Source organism: Pan troglodytes, chromosome 11, assembly GCF_028858775.2.
Source record: "Pan troglodytes isolate AG18354 chromosome 11, NHGRI_mPanTro3-v2.0_pri, whole genome shotgun sequence".
In the NCBI taxonomy this organism is placed as follows: domain Eukaryota; kingdom Metazoa; phylum Chordata; class Mammalia; order Primates; family Hominidae; genus Pan; species Pan troglodytes.
The window spans coordinates 73896582-73920046 of NC_072409.2; the positions used below are offsets into that span (position 1 = coordinate 73896582).

A 23465-nucleotide genomic window follows, 5' to 3' on the forward strand; every position below is an offset into this window, starting at 1 on the left:
CCCCAGAACCTTAATTTGGCTTGAGACAAAAGTTAAATCCCCACAAACTAATTATTTAAAAAAGAGAACCCAGAATATGCACATGTTCAGGAATCAGAAGCAGGAAAATTCTGGTGCATCAAAGCCTCCCTAGCAGCCCCACACAACACTGATTCTCTCTACCCACAGTCCTACCTTCACTCTTAACTCCAGCTCACCCTGTCCTCATCCCGGCAATCCCTCTCCTGAGATTCTGATCTTGGACTCTGACTTTGCAGCATCCACCTTGAGATAAAGCAGCTCCAAAAGAAAGAAATGTCCGTGGAAATCCATTAAAACCACTTGTTGTTCTCTCACACTAAGGGTCAAATCATTGCTCCTGAAACATAATTAAATAAAGTCATTGACACATAAAACTGTCTGCACGGCAGGCTTTACAAAGGGCTCAAAGGGCTTTGCTCTTTTTAGCTTTTTACTAAATAAGAATCTAGTGTGTCCAAATTAATCACACATTTTTCCTTTGCCAAATTTTAATTAATAAGATGTGTGTGTGTGTGTGTGTGTGTGTGTGTGTGTGTCTGCATGCACAAGAGATCAACTAGCAAAGAAAATCTTGCTTCAGGAAGCAATAAAGAGATCATTTGAAATATTGTAATTCAAAAAAAATGTTGCTTATAAACTTAAACATAAAAGAGTCATTTCTTATATTGAAATCAGTTACTTCACTGGATTCATTTAACACTGTGTCCTGGACCTAGACAAAAATACAATTTTGCTTTTAAATTATGCCATCCCAAAAATAACCATTCCATTTAAAGATATACATTTTTACTCTGTGGCTGAAGTTTTCCAACCTGGACCAAGGGGGAAAAAAAAAAAAAAAACAAGACAGCTAGACAGGAAAAGAATACCAATCCAGATGGTTTACCTAGAAGCCATATCCCTGAAAACAGTCACAGCATACCCCCTGGAAAGAAAGAGGTGAGAGCAAAATGGAGGCAGTGCCCAAGCTACAGATGCCCCTGAAATATATAACCCTTCAGAGTAAACATCAGCCAAGACAACAGAAAACTGTTCAGATGTTGACCACAGCAACCTCATCTGCAATGGTTCCACCATGTAAAATCCAAAATTTGGAAATAAGGCAAAAAGACGATGAGGTGCTCTTCCAAGGTGACACAGAGTCTTGTCTATCAAAGTCACATAAGGGTCACCAGATGCTTTAGGGAGGTAAACTTGGCTTGACTTAATATTTGCTAATCTTAAAGGTCTAGACTGTAAAATTAGATGCTAACTTGTAAAAGATTGGTAAGTTGCAAATAATTTCTGTCCTATAGAGGAGGCAACTCAACATTTATGGTTTTATCACCTTATGTCCATTATATACCTCAGCTGTGTCTCAGCAAATTTTACCTCAGCATTGTTTAGTTTCATTGACTATATAGACTTACCATAAACCAGCTTTGCCATCCTGCTAGTTCCCTCATTGATGAGTTAAATAAATTTTTGACTCGTGCTCATTCTATATTTGTATGAGAGTCATACTTTTAATTTATTGAAAATTACACCTTGAGATTTTCTTTATCGTTTAGTCCACCTATCTCCCTGTCTTGCCACTGAAGTCTGAGCTTTAAAATTAGTTCCAAAATATCACGAAGCCAAGGAAGGTTCCATTTGGCTCATATAGTTGTCATTAATCCATCATTACTGACCACAATCACAGTGCTTCTTCCTCCAACCAATACCAAGCAGATTCCACCATTCTGACCCAGCTGAGATTGAGCCTATAAACCAGGCACACAGATGTGGGTCTTCCATGGAAGTAGAACAAAATACAAAGAAAAGAGAGATGGGACACATGTGCACCTTCCTGATCCCAGTACTTGATTTCTCTTTTGCTCCAGGACATGAAGTTTGTATGAGACTTGTCATTTTAGAAGAACATGCGTGTCACTGGCAGTGACAGTGCAAAGCTACGCGAGTGAAGCAGGGGGATCCTCAAGAGTACAAAAGAGAGTGCAGGATAAAAAGAGAGAAGGGGGCATGTGAGGGCACGTGCGGGAAACACACTCAGTTTTGCAGAATCAGCCTCCCCTCCCACACACCGGCTGTTCTGGTGCTATAAGCAGACTCCCAGGGAGGCTGGAAGTGCCAGTAAAAGGCTAAAAATTTCTGCTAAATTACTATTAAGCATACCAAGAAGGGATCTAACTCAAGGAAATACCTTATTGGATTTTCCCCCAAAAAAGAAAAGAAAATGTATTTTCTGAAGCAAGCCACAAAAATATGGGGTAGTGAAGTGAATATAACATTACTCCAAAGAAACAGAACCCAGAAATTCCAGCTTTTAAATTGCTGAAATAAACACCAACTATTTGGAGAAAATCATACTTGTCACTTACGGATGATGTCCTAAATAGCTCTTGACATGGTATTTAGGGAGAGTCACAAACTCTTTCTTTCTACCCACTCTACCTGTCTCAGAAGAGAGTTTTTTTTTGTTTGTTTTGTTTTGTTTTGTTTTGAGATGGAGTCTTACTCTCTCGCCCAGGCTGGAGTGCAATGGCACAATCTTGGCTCACCACAAGCCATTTTCTTGCCTCAGCCTCCCGAGTAGCTGGGATTACAGGTGCCTGTCACCATGCCCAGCTAATTTTTGTATTTTTAGTAGAGACAGGGTTTCACCATATTGGCCAGGCTGTTCTCGAACTCCTAACCTCAGGTGATCCACCCGCCTCTGCCTCCCAAAGTGCTGAGATTACAGGCGTGAGCCACCACATCCAGCAAAGAGAATATTTTCTCCACACAGATGTACGATCAGATCTGACCCAGGGCAGAGCCCCTAAATTAGGCCAAACAACCTCGCTGGGTGCAATAGGTAGAAATAGTCTTCCCTGCTGTGTGTGTTCTGTGCGTCCTACAGCTGAGAGGGCCATGAGAAGTTGTTCCCGCCTCTGTGCTGTACCTCAGCATAGCTTCCTCCCACAAAACAAATGGCTGCCGTAGGTCTCTCTCCAGAGAAAGAAAACGCTTCTGGAGGAAGGAAGGAGAGGCCTGAAAACCCTCACCTCTTTTGCAGGAGCTGCACCTCCATACACATGTGAAGTTCCTTTAAAAAGGCATCTGTGAGGGGACACTGCTCACCTGGACATGCCTATTCTGAGTCCCAGAGTCTTGACACTCATTACCAAATGGGGGCCACACCCAGCCCAGGAAACTACATATAATAATTTATCTTTCGCTTAACACTTGATGAACATGGTTAAATATTGTTTGGGCCATGAAAGCCATAAAACATTTAATGTCCATAAATGGATAGGGTCCATACAGGCTCCAGAGAGAGTTAGGACATTGGTTTCTAATTCTTCATCCTTGAGGACATGGTAACAACCCATGACCAATGGCCAAGGGAAGCTCCCTATAATGACTGAGTCTGGAGCCTTTTCTCTCAGTTACCACATGGAACATTTCTTCTTCACAACTGGTTTGCTCTGAGGAGCCTACTGATGGCTTGCAATGGGCCAGGGAAAGCATTCAGTCTTCACTGGTTACAGCCAACTGGATGGTTACAGAACACCAAAGCACCTATCCTCCTAATGTGACCCTTCTATGTCCGCCATCTTTCTTGTAGTTGGCTTCTTTATGCAGCAGCAGCACATTGCTGAGTGGAGAGGAAAGACGAAACCCCATTTTAGCAGAAATTCTCACTTTCTATTTGGCAGGCAGTTGAAAATGGGTTCTCTGTTTGCAGAAACATCCTGAACACATCATTAGATACATATTATGATTATTTTATTAGTAGATACAGACAAGATCACAAAGAGCTATGTGCCTTGCCCAAAGTGTTTAAACTTTCCCTGTGGGCAATGACAAGCCATCAGAAGATATTTAGCCAGTGAGTGACAGTAAGTTAGCAGTAAGCAGTAAGTAAACAAAGATAATGCTAGCAGTTATAAAATAAAATAAGGAGAAACTGGTAGAAAGACTAGATATAATACTAATCTATATTAAATATATTTCATTATATTCAGGAATTTTTCAAGCAGGGAACTGCTTTCCAAGATCCATCTCAAGGTCTCAAAACACACACTTCCAGCTTGGTGGCACTACCTCCCTGACAATAGCCATTACAAAAACCAGAAGAAGTCTTGGGCATCGGTAAGTTTGTTGGTGCAGACTGCTGCCCAAGAGGATTCTCTGGTTTCTACCAGCAGAGGAAACCAGACCCAATTTCTTTGTAGCCAGTGGTCCTATGCCTGGGTCATTTCTAAGGTCGGAAGAGCACTTCACCTATACTCTAATTCTGAAATCCAAGTCATGTTCGAGGCACTTATTGGACCAAACTGTCATTTAGATTAATAGAACACAAAGCTCCCCTTGTAAATACAAATGTAATCAATACATCAGTGATCAGTGTAATAGTCATGTGGTAGTCCCTATAATCCAATGTCCAAAGAGAGTAATGGTCCAGTTTCTGACTGGTCCAGTGGATCCCTAATTCTTCTTCTGTCCCTTCTGGGCTCTGGACTGTCCATATCATATCCCTAAAGACATGACTCAATAGATCAGCTCCCAGCTGGACCACTCCCACAGGGCCATCAGCAATTGTCACCCCCAGCCTCCAGGGCAATATACAACACTGCATAAAAAATGATCACAGGATGAGGGGCAACATTACTATCCAATTCTTCATTTGCTCAGTTGGGGAAGAAAGGGAACACCTACGCTATCAAAGGCAGTGTAACAGAGAGGGAAGCACATTCATTTTGTTAGCAGACAGACTGGATTCCAATCTGAGCCTTGTGTTTCCATGGGCAATTTGCCTGACCTCTCTGAATCCGTTTTCTTATCTATCAGATAGGAATAGGGGCCTGTGCCTTGCATAATTGAGGTAAAGATTACAGATGGTATATGTGAGGCATGTAACGCAGAGTCTGACGCCAGGAGGTGTGGGGGCCATTAGGGCTGCATTCTGGTTCTCCTCTCCTTCAGGCACAGGACGGAATTGTGCTTTCCAGCTCCATTTGCAGTAGGTCTTGGCCATGAGACTTGCTTCGGCCAATGAAGCTTAAAGAGCCAGTGAGAGACCCACCACACACCCTTCCCTCTACTGTGGTGGTCATGGTAGCATGCAAGATAAAGCCTCCATCATTCAGGGTCACTGTGTGACCACGATCAGAAGAATGCCCCAACAGACCCTCATGGAACATTACAGCCCGAACAAGAAAATCAATGTTCTATGCGGCTACTGAGCTGTGAGGGGTTCTGGTCACTGCAGCATCACCTATCCCCTGCTGACCGAGAGACTAAGTACCCAGTGAAGTCTAGATAATGTGAATGTTGTTTTTGTTATTTCAAAATATCACCTTTGAAAAGAACGTGGGAATGCCTGAGAAGTCAGATTCCGACTGAACGGATCCCAAGGTTGATCCCAAGGCAATTCACCAGTCGAGGATCCTGACACATTAGTTATTTAGACTTAAAATGAGAAAAAATAAATAATCTCAGCTCCTGGATCTAAACGATGCCTCCATGAATTAAGGATTTAAAAAGTCACATTGAGCCAAGTAGATAAATACACAAAAGAGTCTCTACAGATTAAAAGCTCGAGGGCACTGGACCCCAGCCAGAATGATCATAATCCAAGAATCGAGGTCAACAGCCCTGGAAAATTACTCTTAAGTATTTCCAGCATTTAAAACTCCTCAATGGACTAGAAAACATCTGTTTCCTAATCTAGTGGAAAAAAGCCTCATTGCTAAATAGTAGGCAGCACCCCCAAGCATGAAATTCATTGCCATTTTCCTGGGCAAAAACAAACACACACATTAACCCTCCCTCGGTTGTTATCTGCGGATGCCACCAGCTTTAGATGCCATGACAGAAAGGGAGGTATGTTTTCTTCCTGGCTTTACATACAAACAGAGAACAGAATCCTTTGCTTTCCTTGAAACTGCCAAAAAAAAAGGCCAGTATGAACTCCAAAGCACCAGCATCCATTTCTTTATAGATATTTTAGGTAGAAAATGAAATATGTCGGACTACTGAATAAATATAATCTGTTTCCTTTGGCATTGACCTAGTACAGCATAAAGAACGTGCGCACTAAAGCCCGACACATCTTTCAAATTGATAGAATTCAAATCCTGTCTTTACCACTTATTAGCCGAGTGATCTTAGATGCGTCACCCTCTCTGAGACTCAGTTTGCTCAGATTTGGAATAACAGTGACAATAACAGCTACCATTGGTGAGAGTCTACTAGTGCCAGATGTAAGAGCTTTGTGTACATTCAATCTTTAAGTCCTTACAAAAACCACATAAAGGGTGGTTTATACAGATCTTTTTTTTTTTTTTTTTTTTGAGACAGAGTCTTGTTCTGTTGCCCGGGCTGGAGTGCAGTGGTGCGATCTCAGCTCACTGCAGCCTCCACCTCCTGGGTTCAAACAATTCTCCTGCCTCAGCCTCCCAAGTAACTGGGACTACAGGTGTACACCAGCACACCCGGCTAATTTTTGTATTTTTAGTAGAGACGGGGTTTCACCATGTTGGCCAGGCTGGTCTCCAACTCCTGACCTCAAGTGATCCACCCACCTCGGCCTCCCAAAGTGCTGGGATTACACATGGAACTTACACAGGAGAAAAATAAGGTTCTAAACTAATAGGGAGGAAAGCCAACGTATAAAATTGGATCTGTCTGACTCCTGAGCCTGAGCACTGAATCCTCAGTGGAGGGGGGGTACATTCCCCCTCCACGACCACCCCACCCCCAACCCCGGACCACCTCTCGGGGTAATAGTAATCACAGCGTGCAGGGTGAAACAACAGCACAGTCCCTCACACAGAGTCCACATACATCCTGTGTGAGTTACCTCCCTTTCATCTCCCCCCTCCTCCCCATCTCATTCTGTTCCTTTCACATTTCTACATTTTTCCAAATGCTTTGATATTCCTTCTAAACCAAAAGTCTTCAGTAGTCATAAAAAGACTTCTGCAACATGTCTTATGTTCATACTAATCTATACTTATGTCTTATGTTCATACTAAACTTTTCATTAATCTATGGAGATATGAATGTCAACATAAAAATACATATGGCCTTAGATGTGTATGTGTAGATATAAATATAGAAATAGTGGAAGGAAATGTTAGCAGTGAATATCACTGTATGGGGAATCATAAATGATTCTTACTATCTTTCACTTTTTTTGTATTGCGTCTGGTGAGAGTATGTTTCTTTCTTTTATTATACTTTAAGTTCTATACATGTGCACATGTGCAGGTTTGTTACATATGCATACATGTGCCATGTTGGTTTGCAGCACCCATTAACTTGTCATTTACATTAGGTATTTCTCCTAATGCTATCCCTCCCCTACGCCCCCACTCCACAACAGGCCTCAGTATGTGATGTTCCCCGCCCTGTATTGAAGTGTTCTCATTGTTCAATTCCCACCTATGAGTGAGAACATGCGGTGTTTGGTTTTCCATCCTTGCGATAGTTTGCTCAGAATGATGGTTTCCAGCTTCACCCATGTCGCCACAAAGGACATGAACTCATCCTTTTTTATGGCTGCATAGCATTCCATGGTGCATATGTGCCATATTTTCTTAATCCAGTCTGTCATTGATGGACATTTGGGTTGGTTCCAAGTCTTTGCTAATGTGAATACTGCCGCAATAAACATACGTGTGCATGTGTCTTTATAGTAGCATGATTTATAATCCTTTGGGTATATACCCAGTAATGGGATCGCTGGGTCAGATGGTATTTCTAGTTCCAGATCCTCGAGGAATCGCCACACTGTCCCCCACAATCGTTGAAGTAGTCTACACTCCCACCAACAGTGTAAAAGCGTTCCTATTTCTCCACATCCTCTCCAGCACCTGTTGTTTCCTGACTTTTTAATGATCGCCATTCCAACTGGTGTGAGATGGCATCTCATTGTGGTGAGAGTATGTTTCTTTGGCAAGCAGGAAACACTAGATATTTTTCAAAATCATGGAAGGAGACCACTGTGCTCTTTTTAATTTTTTTCAATATTTGCATGTATTGCTTCCAGAATATACAAGGGTCATTCAGTCACTACAATTATATTTCTTTTATTTTTGCTTCCTTTTTAACATGTTCAAATGCTACAATTAATGCACAGAAAAAAAATCTACTTCACACTTAGTGCTGATGATGTTCCTTCAACATTGTGAACAGGCAACTGTAGCCACAGTGGGCCTGTGATGACAAGCATGACTCCAGCACAAGACAGGGAGACCCAGAAGCAGGGCCATTAGACCTGTTCACATGGGAGATGCGGGCTAGACCTGGGCTCAGCGCCAGGCCCAGCCAAGCTCCTCCTGACCAGCCAATGACCTCCCTGACTCCGCCCTTTCCCAAAGTGGCCATTTTTACACATAAAACCAAGCTTAGGTCTGGCTTGGTTCCCACATCCCTAGTAATGGCTGGTGATTATCTCAGACAGTCGGGACTGCCCAGATTGCCTTGGAAAATTCATGCCAGGAATAAGCTAAGTCTCCTCCTCTTCAAATCTTTCCAGGCAAAATAGAAAGCATGTGTGCTATCTTCGGAGTTTCCTTCAAATTTCATGTTTCCTTTGGCTCTGCAGAAGTGAAGTTAGTTCTCCCTGTCCCAAAACAGGACCAAAATGGCCACAGAATGCTGTGTACTTGAATCACACTGACCCAAAGTGATCACCTACCAGGCTACCACTAACACCAGGTTCTAGAGGTCCTATGCCCTCAGCTTTAAGCAAGAACCTGAAAAGCAACAACAGGCTAAAAATTTGCTTCTGCCTTTGCTGTAAGATGCTCTTGAGGGTGCTGTTGTTTCCATCACCTATTTTCTTGTGCAGCCCCGAGTTGGAGTTAAGACTGAGAAATCCTTGTCTTCCATGGGAACTGATGGATTTTCTCTCTCATGGATAAATTACATTTCCCTTTTCAAGTTGCTTCCAGGAAGTTCAAAGCCAAATGCATGATCCTGCAACAACTATGCCAAGTCATACAGCCTCAATACCTGCAGTTGGCTCTTTCCCGTAGTCTCAACATTTCGTTTACTTTATATTTACCCTTATTCTTACTTTATATTATTTCTTAAGACTTTACTCGGCACCACCTATTAGCCAACTCAAATCCTGTGTAAAATCTATTATATATAAATTAATAAGGCTGAGCACAGTGGCTCACGCCTGTAATCCCAATGCTTTCGGAGGCCAAAGAGGTCAGATTACTTGAAGTCAGGAGTTCAAGACTAGCCTAGCCAACATGGTGAAACCCCGTCTCTACTAAAAATACAAAAATTAGCTGGGTGTGGTGGCAGGTGCTTGAACCCAGGAGGCGGAGGTTGCAGTGAGCCGAGATCACACCACTGCACTCCAGCCTGGGTGACAGAGCTAGACCCTATCTCAAAAATAAATAAATAGATAGATAGATAGATAGATAGATAGATAGATAGATAGATAGATAAGATACTGCTGGCTGACAGCAGCCACACCAGAGGCATGCCATCCAGAAGATATGCTCCAAAGGGCACCGGAAGGGGCCTCTCTTTTTCCCACCACACTCTAGTCTCAGCTGCATGACAGCTCACATTTTAAATTCATTCATCTAGCAAAACTGGCTTTCTCCTATTCTTAGGAGTAAAGTAAATATACTTAGGAAGGATGCCTCCTTATTTATCCTTGCAAATAAGTTTATTATGATCTTGTTTAATCATACATAGCTAAGTACAGGTGTGGATTTAGGAAAATAGACACTAAGAGAAAGGACAATTGAGTTTGATGAAAGATTTAAGGAATGTTTGAGGATTAGGAATGTTTGCACTTTGAGGAATTGCTTTTCTGAGACAAGCAAGCTTGTAAGTGAAAAGGCTACTTGATACAAGAAAAGGGGTGAGAACAGAATTCACTCTACCTACTTCACAGTTTGGAATAAACACCCAAACCAAAGCCTAAGAGTCTGTGGTGAGGGCTTGCTGTGTATAGTAGCCAGCACTTCACAGCATTTCAGAGTTCACAAGGAGCTCTCTTCAGATATTATCTCATTTAACCTTCAAAATGACCCTGTATGTTTCTGTTATTCTCCTTGTTCCATAAATATGAGAACTGTGGCTCAGAGAGGTTAGTCACTTGTCCCAAGAGTACACAACTATTCAGCGGCAGAGGGAAGACAAAAACACAGATCCCTTCTATTAGAACATGGTCACTAGGGCCAATCTGAGCCGTATCCATATCGTGTGTATGCAGCACAACAGCAAGAAAGAACAGCCGGGCAGCCCCCGGCCTCGAGCTTGCCGGGAGATGAAGTGTGTGAGATCTGATTCCAGCAGCCCTTCTGCCAGAGCCCAGCGGCCTTCATACCACACAGTCTGCCTTTGGGTAACCCTAACAGGTCTCCAGACAAAACTATAACTGACACTCGAAAATGAAAACCTCTGTTGGCGGGGCGCATTGGCTCATGCATGTAATCCCAGCACTTTTGGAGGCCGAGGCGGGCGGATCACAAGGTCAGGAGATCAAGACCGTCCTGGCTAACACGGTGAAACCCCGTCTCTACTAAAAATACAAAAAATTAGCCGGGCGCAGTGGTGGGCGCCTGTAGTCCCAGCTACTCGGGAGGCTGAGGCAGGAGAATGGCGTGAACCGGGGAGGCAGAGCTTGCAGTGAGCCGAGATCGCGCCACTGCACTCCAGCCTGGGCGACAGAGCAAGACTCGGTCTCAAAAAAAAAAAAAAAAAAGGAAACCTCTGTCTGCTGCAACGTCCACACGGAAGAAAAGATGAGATTTGCCAAGTAGAAAAGAAAAGATTTGCCAAGTAGGAAAGTCTTTTTCTTGTACTTTACACCAATTGTTCTTCCTTTATTCTGCATATATGAAAGTGTTTCTGGGGCACTTGAGTATGGGGTGCTAAATTTACGGATTCTAAATGTTCTAATTTATTTATAATCGAGTATATGTGAAATGAGAAGAAAATGCAACTCTCAACAACGAATTACACCTTCCTCCCACACCACTCATCAACCTCAAAGCCCTCCTCCTCACAGACAGCAGATCAGGGTTTTTGTTTTGTTTTGTTTTGTTTTGTTTTGTTTTGTTTTGTTTTGTTTGAGACAGAGTCTTGCCTTGTCACCCAGGCTGGGCTGCAGTGGCGCCATCTCGGCTCACTGCAAGCTCTGCCTCCCTGGTTCAAGCGATTCTCCTGCCTCAGCCTCCCGAGTAGCTGGGATTACAGGCATGCGCCACCATGCACAGCTAATTTTTTGTATTTTTAGTAGAGACAGGGTTTCATCATGTTGGCTAGGCTGGTCTCACACTCCTGACCTTGTGATCTGCCCACCTCGGCCTCCCAAAGTGCTGGGATTACAGGCGTGAGCCACCGCGCCCGGCCAGATCAGGGTTTCTAAGTCCCCATGTTCGAGGAGCTCCTGCAATGACAGCAGGGAAACTGCCCTCCCATCCAGTGTGGCCCTGTGGGGGACAGGGGCCCTAGCGAGCACCAACCAGAGATAAATCCAAACCTCGATGAGACACAATAGGCAATCAGACCTTTCAGAGGAGCCAGGCTGGATGCGGGCCAGCCGTAGGCCCAAGGCACTGTGATGGCTCAGGTGACTTCTGTCATGGGGGCAGTGAGGGGACCTGCAGTCAGAATTGGCAGCAACCCGGCCACCGATGACAGCCTGAAGCACAGGAGGTCAAGGGTCAGCCCAGAGCAGGCAGACAGGCCCAGGGAGGGCACTTGTTACCATCGGCAATGGAGGAGACCAGAGAGGGCACAGAGGACAGAAAATCCAGCAATAGATTTTCCAGCACAGGGTAGGAGCTCCTGAACTAAAAGACAGAAGTCAGGATGTCAAATCCTAACACCACCATGTTCTGGCCGAGTCACCTCAAATAAAATATTTGTCCTCATTGTGCCCAAGTTTCTTAATTTAAAAAACAAGAGTAAGAGACCCAGTTCACAGGATTGCTGTGAGAATTAAATGAGATATTATTTATTAAAATGCCAATGCATTATCTGGCACATAACAGGTGCTCCATAAATGTGTCTTTTTCTCTTAAGACTCTACTGGAAGTCACAAGTGCTCCATGCCCCAGACTAAATAAAATGCCAGATGTAGATCTGTTTTGCTTCTCTTCTTTTCTTTGTTAGTTTGAGTACCTAAAGTTGGTGCTTCAGTGTGTGAGAGTCCAATTTCAACATTACTTCCCCTGCTGCATCCTTCATGCCTTTCTAATCTTCCTATAGGCATTCTTAAATACACTTCTCTAAGAAACAGTATATTACCTACTTCAAAATATTATAATATTTGATGAGGGGCATACCCACCTCTGCCACTGTCCCCACCGCTCCCTATTGTCTCACTCCTGGCCCTATCTAAACAGAGGTGAAGAGCAACAGCACATATGGCCCATCCCAACCCTATCATGGCATCATACAGCTATGATTCCATGAGGACTACCCTACTGCTGAGGTTGAATATAGTTCCGTGGCAGCAGAGCCTAACCCAGCAGAGCTGTGGTAAGGCCTCAGGTGGCACCGGGCAAGTGGTAGCCTTGGCAAGGTAGGGAGGGAAAATAGAGGTGCATCTGCAGTCTTCCAGGGGTGGCCAATACAGGTAGCAAGTCAGCACCAGCTCGGTTTCCAAAGCTCCACTGTATCTCAGAAGAGAAACAATTACTCAGGAAAATCAAGGCCTGTGAGCCACTCTCCATTCCCCTCCCTAAGACCACAGAGCGGGAAAAAAAAATGCTTGAAAGCAGATCTGATTTTCAAGCTTCCACTCTGCTTTCGCTAAGATGATTTAAGCTAGCCAAACCTTCAAAGCCTCTAGCCTCCACAAATTTCACGTTACCTTGGCAGCAGTGGGGAGAGCAGTGACCAACAGTTACCTCTTCGAATGCTTTTCAGCTTTATTGTTACGGTTGGAAGAAGTCAAGTCAGAGCACACCTAGACAGCAACCTCATTGCAAATTCCCAGGCCTCCAGCCTGTGGCCTTGCTCAGCTCTCTGTGATGTAGCAAAATGGGCCTTGGGGGTCTTATCTGTATGAAACATGCTGTGTTTGAGAGTGGACAGCTTGCTGAGCCATTGCAGAGGGCAAGGAGATCAGGAAGCAAAACAGCATTCATGGAGGGGATGTCCTAGGGGTCTCACTGGAAGCTCTCAGGGGCCAGGGATGATATTCAAAATATTTAACAACAAAGGAAGGCAAGAGAGGACCACCAAATCAAAATGATTGCCCCACCAGTCTGGACTCCGGTATGTCGCACCAACAGCCCATGGAGAAAGTAATGTTATTATCCACATTTTACAATTTTGAAAACCTAACACAGAACTCATGAACAGCTCTACAAGCTTCCATCTGGTCTGCTGAGAGGCCTGCCCACTGCCTCCGGGAAGACAGAATGAGGCCAGTGAACAGCTGTAAAATATCTTTTAGAAGAAGGACATCTGGTCTGGTCCTGGGATCACATAAGCTTCCTGGTTGAACTCTGAGGTCATGGGGTTTATTGTATTTACATGAAGAGCCATATTTTCACCAGAATCATAATGCCATCAAATTGGAGGACAGGACTTCAGAAATCACAGTGAGGTTTCTGCAGGCTAGTGACAGAGCTGGGTCCAGAACCCAGGCCTCTGGCTCCCACTCTGAGAACCTTCAGGCCACAGATGCACCCCTGCTCAGGCCCTTCTGATGTCTGTGGCATTGCACAGTTTGCCAAGCTCAGCTTTGCCAGAGGTGAAAACAGATGCAGAGGCATCTCAGCTCTAGACTCATGTTTGTTGATTGGACATTATAACCAAGTGATGGACTTGATCTCAGAAGCTCCTATGAAGATTCAGGAATTGAAAGTTGGACTGAGGGTAAGGAAGGGCAATATGTTAAGATTGGAAACTCATGTATTTTCAAAATGATCAAATTGAGGCACTGTACCCTGTAATGTATGGAAATACTCTCATGTTGATCCAGCTGTTCAATTAAGAGAGTGCACTTGAAGCACTTAACTGGGTGCATTTCGTGCCTCAATAACTTTTTTTTTTAAAAGGCAAAGCCATAATCTGTTTATTCTTCATATTGAATGCCCCTCTAAAAAGCCTAAGCTGAAATTTAAAGATATTTACAGAAGCACCCATAAAGAAAAATAACCAAGCCTGCTGCCACCCAACTGACAGTTTTTTAAAGCTTAAGCAAGAAAATTATACGGCAAAGCCTGGAATGCCTGCCCCACCTCCAGGAGCACAGGCATGTGTGTGTGTGTGCACCCGTGCGCGCGCGCACACACACACACACACACATGCAGTTCCAGCTTCTCAGACACAGCCGCATGCACACAAGCCTCTTTCCTGGATATATTGTGACAGCCACTAAGTTAATGAGATCCCAACTGTCACCCTCAGTTTTTACATCTGTTTTTAGTGTTTTCATTCCAAGACTGTTGCCCAAAAGGCAGTGAAAGGCAAAATGCATATTATCAGCCTTCTTCCTCCTCCTCTTTGGAATAGCAGAGTCCCCACGTGGCAGCCTGGAACAAAGACCCTCAGCTCCCTGGAAAGGGAAGGCTCTGACTCCAGGAAGATGGCAGGGCTGGAGTCTCCATGCCACTCGCACCAGGTATTGATGTGCAACCACAAAGGCTGGGCAGGGAAAACAAAACCATTAAACTCTCTAGAAAAATACCATGCTGCAAGCCAAGTGCCAGAGCAGCAGCGGGGACACCGAGGGCCTGCACTCATGGAGTAACTCGAAGTCGGAGCAGTGTGAGAAACACACTATTCCAAATTGGAGGAAGGGTGAGCTTTCTGAATGGATAAAATGTAGGAAATGAGGCTTTAATGAATATCTGTTCAATAAGTCCCCAAATGTGAAGTATGTATAGGTGCTCTGAGGCATCAGCAATCCACCGCAAAATTACCTTCAACCCGAGAGCAACGAACACGAGTTCCCTAAATCACGAGCAATTTGTTTTTATGACAAAAACAAAATACACCTTTTTTTAGCCAAGTCAGTGGAATTTTTCATAAAGAGTTTTTCATAAAGAGTTTTTAAACACTGAAGGGAAATATACTACTTCAGTGATTATGCTGAGGTGCGGGATTAAGCGAGGTTAGATTGTATTTTCCATAATACACATGTACTTATTAGAAAAGGTAGCTTTTAACTTCTTTTCAGAGCAATAGATATCAGTGCTGGGAGCAGGTAAATTTAAAAAAAGAAAAAGAGCAATAGATAGAAATGTTAAACTGCCCCACTCCACACACACACACACACACACACAAGCACACAAATACATACATACACACACACACACACACACACACGGAAGTACTGACTAGTCCCTCCCATTCCGTCTTTATTTTAATGGGCAGCAATGATTACCTACCCAGGCGATTGTCTGCAAAACATTGTGCAGGTGACACTGCCACACTGCAGTTTAGCCTGGGGCCAAATAGCCTGACAGGGATGCTGGCATGAATTTTTCACAGAATACCCGTGGCTAGCTTGTTACAGGATGTGCTGTGACATCAGGGTGAAGGTATGACCAGGCAAGAAAGTGAAGTGGGAGCTGTCAGGGGAGAGGTGAGAAGAGTGTTATCCCCTCACTCACCCAAAATGAGCTGGCCAGAGGACCAGTCCCAGCCAAGAGCACTCAAATCAGAACTTGGTCGCTTCTCTGCCTCTCACCTTAATAGATAAAACTGCTTATGAATTATTAACAACTATTAATAATCTAACAATTTAACAATTTATAACTATTATAACTAATAACTATTTAATAATTTAATAGTTCATAATAGACATTTGTAAATTATTCATAACTGTCAAGGATCCCCAGTAGATACTTGGTGGTTTGTGAGTTTAAGAGGAAGAACTAATTCCATTTCCTATATAAACCCCAAGTCCGAGGACTTGATTCCTCTTAACAAGATGTCAACAGAGGGAGACCGGCAGGCTATCAATCCTTGCCCCCTTTTCTGGGCTCTTAGAACTTTCCAGCAGCCATGCTGATGGGGGAACAAATAACTGTGGCCTTCCCCCCAACAGTTCTCTTCTAGCTAACTCAATCTTTGATGCGGTAGACGCTCCGTATGTACACACTATTGATATCCTCCTGTGTGATATGGGAGCTGTCAAAAATCTGGAACCAAATCTATACTCAGAATGAGTTGGCCCGATCTCTTTGTAGTTCACAAGCATGGTGATTGGGTGCTCAAGCCCATGTGTGAGGTGTGCCTCCCTCAAACCTTGTTACAACGTAGGCACAGCATCACCTGACGTAAAAAAGAAAAAAAATTAGTTGGCCTAATTTCAAATCCTCCTGGTTTATGTTCAGTAATTAAATTACTCATCCCCGTATGAACTAATGCTTGAGATTTTTTTTTTTTTTTTGAGACAGAGTCTCGCTCCGTCGCCCAGGCTGGAGTGCAGTGGTGCGATCTCGGCTCACTGCAAACTCCGCCTCCGGGGTTCACGCCATTCTCCTGCCTCAGCCTCCCAAGTAGCTGGGACTACAGGTGCCCACCACGGCGCCCAGCTAATTTTTTTGTATTTTTAGTAGAGACGGGGTTTCACCGTGTTAGCCAGGATGTTCTCCATCTCCTGACCTCATGGTCCGCCTGTCTCGGCCTCCCAGAGTGCTAGGATTACAGGCGTGAGCCACCACGCCCGGCCTACTTCTTAGATCTTTTAACCAGAGCTTAAGAATACTTGTGAAAGAATTATCCAAATTTTTATTGCCTTTTTTTTTTTTTTTTTTTTTTTTGAGACAGAGTCTCACCCTGTCACCCAGGCTGGAGTGCAGTGGTGCAATCTCGGCTCACTGCAGCCTCCACCTCTCAGGTTCAAGCGATTCTTGTGCCTCAGCCTCTTGAGTAGCTGGGATTACAGTCATGCACCACCACACCTGGTAAATTTTTGTATTGTTTAGTAGACATGGGGTTTTGCCATGTTGGTCAGGCTGGTCTCAAACTCCTGGCCTCAAGTGATCTGCCTGCCTCAACCTCCCAAAGTGCTGGGATTACAGGCGTTAAGCCACTGCACCTGGCCTAAAATTTTATTACCTTAAATCTCAGATCTTAATTTGAGTTCTCAAAATTAAGTCCATCAAAAGGGCTGAAACACTCATTCAAAAAACTAACTTCACACAGTGCAAGATATATATTTGTTATATTAATTTATAAGGTTCTCAAGTGCAAGACTATGTCTACGCTTTATTATATCTCCTCAAAAGCATACTGACAAACAGATGCTCAGAATCATTTTAAAAAAATCTAACATAGAAATTTATGAATAAGTTCTAACTCTGCCCTGTCCAATAGGGTAGCCACTATCACATATGATGGAATAGTTTGGATACGGGATATGTTAACCTACTTTTTCAACTGTAAATTTTGTAAAATCTAGATACAGATCAAGTATTTCTAATGAAAATTTAGCATCCTACTTAAGATATAAAGTATGCACAGAATTTCAAAGACTTAGTCCAGATAAAAAGAATATAAAATCTCATTCATAATTTTTTAACATTGGTTATGTATTAAAATGAAAATTTTTTAGATTGGGTTAATTCAAATTAATTTCCATCTGTTTCCTGTTTGTTTTAATTTTTTTTTTTTTTTTGAGATGGAGTCTCACTTTGTCACGCAGGCTAGAGTGCAGTGGCATGATCTTGGCTCACTGCAAGCTCTGCCTCCCAGGTTCACGCCACTCTCTTGCCTCAGCCTCCTAAGTAGCTGGGACAACAGGCGTCTGCCACCACGCCTGGCTAATTTTTTGTATTTTTAGTAGAGACGGGGTTTCGCCGTGTTAGCCAGGATGGTCTCGATCTCCTGACCTCGTGATCCATCTGCCTCGGCCTCCTAAAGTGCTGGGATTACAGGCGTGAGCCACTGCACCCGGCTCTTTTAATGTCTTAATGTAGCTACAAGAAAATGTTAAATTATGTATGTGGCTTATGTTATAATTTTATTCAACAGCACTGCTCTAGCTTGCTAAATATGGTGGGGTAACTAACAATAATAGCATGTTATTCATTTATTGTCATTACATATTAGTACATCTTTTGTAGCTATTGTAGGATTACAATGTTAATTATTTTCCCACACTCCTTTCATTCTATGTCTAAATATTAAACAAATATAGAAACCAAATGGCTGATGGCTATCCTAAGAAACAAAGGTGATTTATTCTACCACTGCCAGTGGGCAGCAGTAAATGCCAGTCATTCCAATCACTCTCATACAACCTGGCTCTTGGCTGGGCACAGATACATGAAAGGCAGCAACAGCAATGCTAAGGGGAATCAAGAGTTACACCCACATTTGCCATCTTAACCAAATATATTCACAAAGGGGGCCATTGAGTGTGACGTATGAAGACAAAATACCAGCCTTACTGAGAGCCATGAAAAGGCCTTTTGCAAACGATGTATTCTGGAGTACAGGTAGCATCTGAATTTTATTATAGACCCAATCACATCTCTATATTTCATGTTTATTTCTGGTTGTTGAGAAATTCCCAAGTTCTTTTTTCTTACCCACCAGAAAGGTTGTAGACATCATCAGGTATGTCCCCTTCTTCTCCTGGGGTTCCATTATACAAGATGGCACACTGGAACATCACACAACCCACTAGCCACCACTTCAGTAGCTTGCAGGGCTTTTATGCCTGTCTATTCATCTTTGCAAACATTTTTTAAGGCCCACCCTCTGTCAGGCTCTGTTTTAGGTACTAGTGTAATGTGACAGAGAACAAGGAAAATACAGATCATTGATGCCTATATTGTTTCTGCATCTTTTTATCATGCCACCATACTCAGGCTTAGGCATCACAGTAAGATCCTGTCTCAAAAAAAAATTAATAAAAACAATACAAGCTAAGAGATATAAGAAGCCTAAAGAATGAAACACCGAGTTTGTTAAAAGAACTCTGCCTATATCTGACAAGTTAGTAACACTTACTTTTTAATTATGCGATGTTTGAAATATGCAAGAAGATATAAAGAAAAATGTAACAATCATGTACCCATCCCTCTTGAATTCCATATCCTATTTCTTCCCACCTTGACCCCACTGAATTAATGTGTATTAGGTCTGTGCACTTCTTTATACTTTTACTACATAGCCACATATCCCTAAGCAATATGTGGCTTGACATGTTTTTAAATTGTATATTGATATGGTTTGGCTGTGTCCCCTCCCAAATCTCAACTTGAATTGTATCTCCCAGAATTCCCACATGTTGTGGGAGGTACCCAGGGGGAGGTAATTGAATCATGGGGGCTGGTCTTTCCCGTGCTATTCTCATGATAGTGAATTAAGTCTCACATGCTCTGATGGGCTTATCAGGGGTTGCCACTTTTGCTTCTTCCTCATTTTTTCTCTTGCCACTGCCATGTAAGAAGTGCCTTTTGCCTCCCGCGATGATTCTGAGGCCTCCCCAGCCATGTGGAACTATAAGCCCAATTAAACCTCTTTTTCTTCCCAGTCTTGGATATGTCTTTATCAGCAGCATGAAAACAGACTAATATATATATACATCAGTGTGTTTTAAATAGGTGTTTTTAAAAACTTACCTAATGTTGTGATAAGCAACTACCTCTGACTATATCAGAAACCTCAACAACTTACCAAGTTTGCTGATAAAAATATATTTTTCTTTTACTCACCACCCAACTGACATATAAATGAGTATAAATTTAAATATTGCATATGATTATATATGTGCATGTATACAGCAGACAGAGTTCACAGCTAGAATAATAAAAAATAAGTTCAGTGTGTTCCATAATCATTAAAAATATTGAAGGAGGAACTTGGAAATCACTTGTATACATGGGGGCATTTTTCTAAAATAAACTTTAAATTAGAATTTTTGAATGCTGCAAAATATACAAAAAGGTTTACCATGGAAAGTAAGCCTCCTCCTGCCCTCACCCACAAGCCACCCAGTAGTAACCTGCCCATAGGTAACCAATGTAACTTCTTATGTATATATCCAGAAATATTCCACATAGACAAGCAACCATGAATATATTAATATTTTTGTCCTCTTTTTAATAGAAATGGTAGCATTTTGCTATCTTCATTTGATAGTATAGTTTATAGACCTTTTTATATTGATGCATATGAGCTGCCTTGTTCTTTTTAATGGCCGCATCCATTGTATAGGTGTGCCATGCTTGATTTAGCCTATCTCGTTTATGGAGAGGTTGTTTTCAAATCATTTGAAACAAACAGTGCTGCTGTGAAGACTCCCTGTATACATTTCACAATGTTCAAGAATATCCATAACACAAAACCTAGAAATGGAACTGTTGAGTCAGAGAGAGAGAGGTAGATAGAAATAACATATTTTGGTAGCTATTACAAAAGTGTAATAGAAGTTACACAATTTAACTCCCACCAGACATTTATAAAAGCATCTTTTTCCCCACTGCTTTTGCCAACGTAATGCACCATGTGTTATGTTCATCAAACTACGTGGTAAATGGTATCTCAACGAGGTTTTAATTTATGAATTTGTTTTAAATGCTTAACAAATTCTGAATTTTAAAAGGAATAAGCGTAACTTAAAACAATACAGGCCGGGCACAGTGGCTCACACCTGTAATCCCAGCACTTTGGGAGGCCAAGGTGGGCAGATCGCCTGAGCTCAGAAGTTTGAGACCAACCTGGGCAAAATGGCAAGACCCTGTCTCTACAAAAAATAGAAAAATTAGCTGGGCATGGTGGCATATACCTGTAGTCCCAGCTACTCGAGAGGCTGAGGTGGGAGGATTGCTTGGACCCAGAAGGTCGAGGCTGCAGTGGGCTGTGATCATGCCACCACACTCCAGCCTGGGCATCACAGTAAGATCCTGTCTCAAAAAAAAATTAATAAAAACAATGCAAGCTAAGAGATATAATAAGCTTAAAGAATGAAACACCGAGTTTGTTAAAAGAAAGGTGCTATAAAACTCAAGGCATGACACTATACCATAAAGAGGTTTATTAGCTTCATCTGGGCAATAAAGACAAATATCTACTTACAATATTGCCCAACCTCTTATATAAACTAATTCAGATTGTTGACACGCAAACACACTTTATAAAAACTCAGGATGTGTTCTCACATACAGAGAGAACCATCTAGCACTGGTCTGAAGTTCAACTACTCAGAAATATCAATACTATAGATAAGTGGCTGATTTAGGCTGTATAGCATTCCTGGACTTAACTGGTGAAAAAGATGAAGAAAGGAAGATGAAGGGCAAATTAAGGGTAAAAGAAAGTGGCTCTTCTCAATGTCACACACACCCTCATTGACCCCATGATTGTCCTGTCCTTCAGATCAACAGTGGGGGTGGATCCTGTGGATACCAAGATCCATGACTGTTCATGTACCTGACATAGGATGGCATAGTATTTTCATATAATTTGTGGACATCCTCACACAGACTTTAAAACATCTCTAGATTCCTTATAGTGCTTAATATAATGTAAATGCTATGTAAATAGTTGTTATACAGCATTGTTTAGGAAATAATGACAAGAAAAAAGTCTGTACTGTTCACCACAAAGGCAATTTTTTTCTGAGTATTTTTTATCCGTGGTTGGTTGGCTCCACAGATGCAGAACCCATGGGTATGGAGGGCTAACTGTATTCTTGAAATTTCCTAAGACCTGATCTTGAGTGTTCTCACCACAAAAAATTGTAACTATGTGAGGTGATGAGTATGTTATCTTTATTGTGGTAATCACTTCACCATGTATACATATATCAAAACATCACATTGTACACTTCAAACATACATAATTGTTATTCCTCAAGTATACCTCAATAAAGCTGAAAAAGTAAATAAAATAAGTAACCATGAAAAAAATAAAATGAGCATATTACCTCTCAAAAAAAAAAAAAACAGGAGCTGGGTCACCTAGATTCTGAACCAGGGCTTGGCTCAAGTGAATCCTGTCAAGTTGCTTGAGCCCCTTGGCCACTGGCTCCTTGTCTATTAAAATGAAAAGATTGAAGTGGATTTTTAAGGTCCTTCCCAGATGAAAGACACCACTGGTACTACTGATTAATAGATGATAAGTGGCTTTTCCAAGAATGAAAATGGACAGGGGCTTCGCTCACCTTCATTCTAACATGCATTTGCTGGACACAAGGCTATAGCTGGACACAAGGTCAGTAACCACTGAAGCCAAAGAACAGAGATTTCTACAAGCATTAAGTAAAGGTACTGTAACCCCAGGATCTGGCCAAAGAGTCCGTTGACAGGCATATCTGTTGGATCACATACCATGATTGAGAGGGATGAGACAAAACAATCTGAAATCTGGTATCAATAAGGCCGATGAGGATTAAAATCAGTGGGACAAGAAATTTACTCAGCTCAAGACCCTTGCAATGGTACTGGGTATTGCACGTCTAATCACACCTACCATAAAGCCGAAGAGAAAACCTCCACTAAATGAGCTTCCTTCCACATCATCAGCTACAAAGCCTGTGACAGGCAGACTGGTCCTAAGGATGCCCTGCAGAGGTGTACATCCACAGAAATGAAAAGCAAGGAGATTCAGAAAACAAGAAGAGTACATCTACAAACTCAAAAGCCAGCAAAATGCAAGTCATCAGAAAATATCCAAATCAAGATACAGGCATAATGGTCATTTTTATCAAATACAGAAATTCCATCAGCCAAAAAACAGACACTAAATGAAAAAAGGGACTTGGTGCAGAAAAAAAATTAAAGAAACAAAACTGAAGACCTAAAATAAGAAGGTAGTCAGTTGGCCAAGCACCATTTTCTACTTATGAATTAATTACTCATTTGCTTAATATATGTTTATTATTCTAGACATTTTGTTATACTCAGCTACCTTTCTGCCACCTGTTCATCAAGTTATTTTATTGTTCATTAACTGGACCCACCCAATAGAGTAAACAGAGAGAAAAATTAAAACTCCTGGAAGTTGATCTTACTCATGTAAGTAACAACAGTAAAAGGCTGTGTGACATCATGCAAGAGGCAGGAAGAGGAAAAACTGAAATTGAGTCTTGTAGAGAATCAAAAGATTCCATTTGTCCATCACTTAAGAGACTGTGTGGCTGTTAACTCCACTGACACTCCCTAGAACTCTGGCCATTTGACCTGGCCTTAACGTCCCACCAAGCATCTGGCTTGTTCACTTCCAACTTCCTACCCTGGCCTCCTGAATTCTGACTCCCCACCTGGAGCAGGTATCCACAAGCAGACACGTCTGCTACCATGACTCACATGCTCTCAGCCTCACCCCTAATTTCAGCCATGTCTGGGTGGACCATTGTGTGGAGGTTTCAGCTCACTTCAAGATGATAGTATCTTACATGTACCTCGCAGCCTCGGTTCTCCCCAGGGGCGTCCCCAAGACCACAGAGGCTACTGAGAGATGCCTAGGCCTGTGCACATGTACAGTTCACAAGTGCAGGAGAACGAACACTCTCAGGG

General features: G+C 42.4%; 1 protein-coding gene and 1 non-coding gene across 8 annotated transcripts in view; one reads left to right on the forward strand and one right to left on the reverse strand.

Moving 5' to 3' along the window:
- The window catches only part of FRMD3 (FERM domain containing 3), a 416465-nt gene that overhangs the window by 192650 nt on the left and 200350 nt on the right, over positions 1–23465 (reverse strand). The gene's annotated exons all lie outside the window — the stretch shown is intronic.
- On the forward strand, positions 16170–16272 carry LOC112204487 (small nucleolar RNA U13). The gene has a single exon (XR_002938129.1). It is a non-coding gene; the product is annotated as a small nucleolar RNA U13 (small nucleolar RNA).